The following is a 3,858-nucleotide window of genomic DNA, read 5'->3' on the forward strand; positions in this document are numbered from 1 at the left end:
AGTTTCAATCTCTAGATAGGGTGAAATCTCATATTTCCCTAAAGGAGCAGTTAACTGGTTCACTTTTGCAGTTTTAACACCTGAAAAGGATTAGATTAATTATACAGGGGAATATTACTTAACCCACTCAGGCCTTGGAGCAGTAAATAGCACAACTTGAATGGCATAGCTGTTCTTATTGTCTGTAATGATAGCACAAATTAATTAACAGAAAACAAAGCATTATAGCATTATGAATAAACACAGTTTTGAGTTACTTCAGTTAGACTAACATTTGCATTTGCAATTTATGATCTGGTTTAATACAACTAGTAAGAGCATTTTTACATAAGTTACTTCAAAGAAGTGGGTTTTAAGTTAGGCCCACTAGAATTTTAATTAGCTACCAAAATGGTTTTTCTCTCCACCTTTACCTTGTACCTTACCAGGAATTTGAATAACTTGGCTTTTTTTTTTCTTTGCACATATACAGCACTGTTGGAGAAATCTCCATCTGGGGCACCCCCATTACTTACAGAGCTTTTCTGAGGATAGGTTGTAGACACAGCAGGGTTTTTCATGTTAGTCACTCAGGTTTGGCTGATGAGTTGGTCGGTTCAGCATGAGGTTCTTCTGGCTGGGCATTTCACCCTCTGCAGGAATTTTTAGAGGTGACTTGTCTGTTCCACTCCTCTCCAGGTTTGGAAGAGACTGACCTCGAATTCTCTTCTGAGCTTGAGGGAGAGAGCAGGGCCCACAGGCTGTGATAATCTTCTAGGAAAATCTTCAATTTCCTTACTCAGGCCATTTATTTCAGTTTCTCGCCGGTGCCTGCTTGTCACACCGCCTCAACTCCAATTATTCCTCTGAAAGAGGGCTTTGGGGTTTCCTTACTAATTTTTTTTTTTTGATTTTCTGTTTGCATGAGGACTACTCCCCATGCAGAGAGAAAAGCCATTTGCTTGTATTCTGTGCAAAGCAACATGATGCCGTGACATAAATGGTACTAAAAGGTTCTGGGAGAAGAGAAAAAGCAAATATTACTTAAATTACTTAGATAATTCTAGAATTTTTTTCTGCAACAAAATATTTTACACATTTTTAAATAAAACCATGACCAATTTTATAAAACCTCCTGTGATACAAATATTAATGTTCTTGGTAACATATAATGAAAAATTGCAAAATAATATTTTAATTATGCTTAATTCTAAACACCAGCAATTTACGTTACACAAATTAATGTAAAAACCAGAAAGAATGCTTACTACTTTTGGTAGAACATGCTTAAAAACATTTACACTTTTTTTTTAACCTAGAGACATATTAATAATTATTTAGATTGATTATACACATTTTTTATTACACATTTTTAATTTTTTTTTACACCACTTTTCTTTCTGCATGCAAGGCAAACGCCCTACCATTTGGCTCCTTCTTTTTCCTCCCTTTTTTTTTTTTTTTTTTTTAAGCTTTGCCACCTATTCTTTTGCAGTGGTTCCGCTGCTAAAAATTTTCACGTGCACCGAAAAACAAACAAACAAAAATAACGTAATTTGCAACATTCTCTTATTAATTTTTTTTAAGAAACCTTTAAGTTAGAAATTTAAATGCTCAAAAAAAATTTTTTTTTTTCTGACTTCCAAACCATTTGCTAGATTCTTCTTTGATATGTAAATGACCTACACTCCCCAGCCAGGTGAGGCTGGGAAGACAATAGTTTGCCCTGGGGCATGGTGAATTTCTTCACCACGTGGTGAGTTTAAAAAGCATTTTTTTTTTTTTTTTCTTTCGGCTAGAAAAAAACGGCCAGTTGCTCTTTTTGGCCTGAACGCATGGCAGGATAGTTTGGGGAATTGCAAAGTTCAGAAATTCTCCAGGAAAATTTATTCCCGATGGCCATTTGAGAAATCTGAGATTTGCAATTTCCAACACCCCCCGCCAAGTCCCTAGCGTGGACCTTGCATGCGCCAGCTTCCTGGTTGGGTGGGGAGCGGGTTAGGCGGGTTTTGGGCGCCCTTTCACCGCGCCGCGGGCTGTGGGGGTTGCGCGTTTCGCTGCTGGGACGACTGACGGGCGAGGGAGACGCGGGCTCACCGGCGGTCGGCCCCTTTCCCCAGGGGTCGGCCCTCGAGAGGGGGCGCGTCCCGTGGTTAGACCAAAGAAAAAAACATAGAACACACAGACAAAAACAAACAAACAGACAAACGGTGGCGCCACACGGAAACAACCCAAACAAATGCGTTTAAGTAATCTTTTCCCAAAGTTCTAGTGTCAGAGTAAGTGGGGTGGATTGAATTTGTCTCATCAAACTTGTAGAATCGCCAGGAAGGCGAACAGGCGAAGGAGGCAGTCAGAGGGGAGTCAAACGAACATCCAGAGACACAACTGTAAAATTCACAGATTCCTAGACAGACGGCTATGCTAATAACAACCAAGTTCTTGAGCTCCACAAATCACAGGCAGACAACCTCTCCAGCAGCCCGGAAACGTCTTTCCGCTGCTTTTACTAAACCCCTGGGGTACCACCAGGGTCGTGACCTAAGCAGCCAAAGCTCGTCAACTTTTTTCTGCCCATCTGGTATACGCATCAGATGGGGAACCACACACACCTGGAAACGCATCAGGTGGAAGATTCCTTAGTCACCCGGGGGGACTCTAACCGCCCCTATGAAACAAAGTCTGCTTCTACTCGGTTTCCACATCGAGCAAAGAGCTCAAGCCACCACAAACTCAGACAGACATGAAGCAAAGCGCGCGCTTTCACACACACACATACACATCAGAACTCACCAGACACCTATTCATAACTCCGTGCCGGGCAGAATGAGGACTCCTGGTGGCTCGCCAAAATGAAAGGTCCGGAAGTCCTAATTTTAGCTGCCCGGCGCAAAGAAATGAAGAGGCTTATGAGTTCCAGCAGATGCTTTAAAAAGTGCTTTTAATACTGACCATTATGAATGGTCAGGGTCTATGAATTCCCACCAGAATCAAAGACCTCGTGGGTCCCTCGTTACCCCCTTATATAGGATGGGAAGTGGGAGGGGAAGAAGAGTCCTTGAGGGCTGGACTTCCGCTACAATAACACCAATGATTCGTGAGGTAGGGGTAGAGGTGGGGCCGAGGCAGTGACGACTTCCTTAAGGGTGGGGCCAAAGCCGTGACAACTTCCCTAAAGGGCGGGGCACCCACCAAGGTTGGTGGGGGGGGGGGCTGATTTCCCTTTTCATTTTAAGCAAGTAGCTGGCTGACTTGCTTTAGAGATGTATATTTTGGGCCAGAGGGAAAACTTTTCTTAGCAATCTTTGACGCTGCATTTCTCTGACCAATAGAGTTTGAGGCCTTGTTTCAGCCTGTGATTTTACAAGGAAGAAATAAGCCAGATAAAATGAAAGATAATGTAATGTCACTATCATGGCATGAATTTTAGAAATATTGTCAGTAAGCCACATAGTAGTATAACTGATGTTCACAAACGGGTCTGTTGGCCAAATATTTCTTGGAGAATTATCAACTCTCTGCTCCAGGAAACTCCTTAGATAGATCTGGTGGGCCTGCTGAATTCCCCAAAAATCTATGTGCCTATGTCACAGAGTGGCACATCATGTTACACTAGATTATATTTTTATAGTTTCTTTGAACAATTCTAAACGAATGCAGTAATTTCATTATAAAATATTATACTCATATTTCCCTTTGGTAAATTTAGCTTACCTAAAGCATATTTTGATAGTGATATAAAAATGGGCAGATAATATAATACCACGTTAATTTATTGTTTGCATTTGAAACATTTAATATTTTATTTTTATTATTATAATTAATAATATATGTTATTTTTCATTTATTTGGAGTCTACTTATATTTTTTAATTTTTCT

This window comes from Suncus etruscus, chromosome 13 (genome assembly GCF_024139225.1).
Source record: "Suncus etruscus isolate mSunEtr1 chromosome 13, mSunEtr1.pri.cur, whole genome shotgun sequence".
Taxonomy (NCBI): domain Eukaryota; kingdom Metazoa; phylum Chordata; class Mammalia; order Eulipotyphla; family Soricidae; genus Suncus; species Suncus etruscus.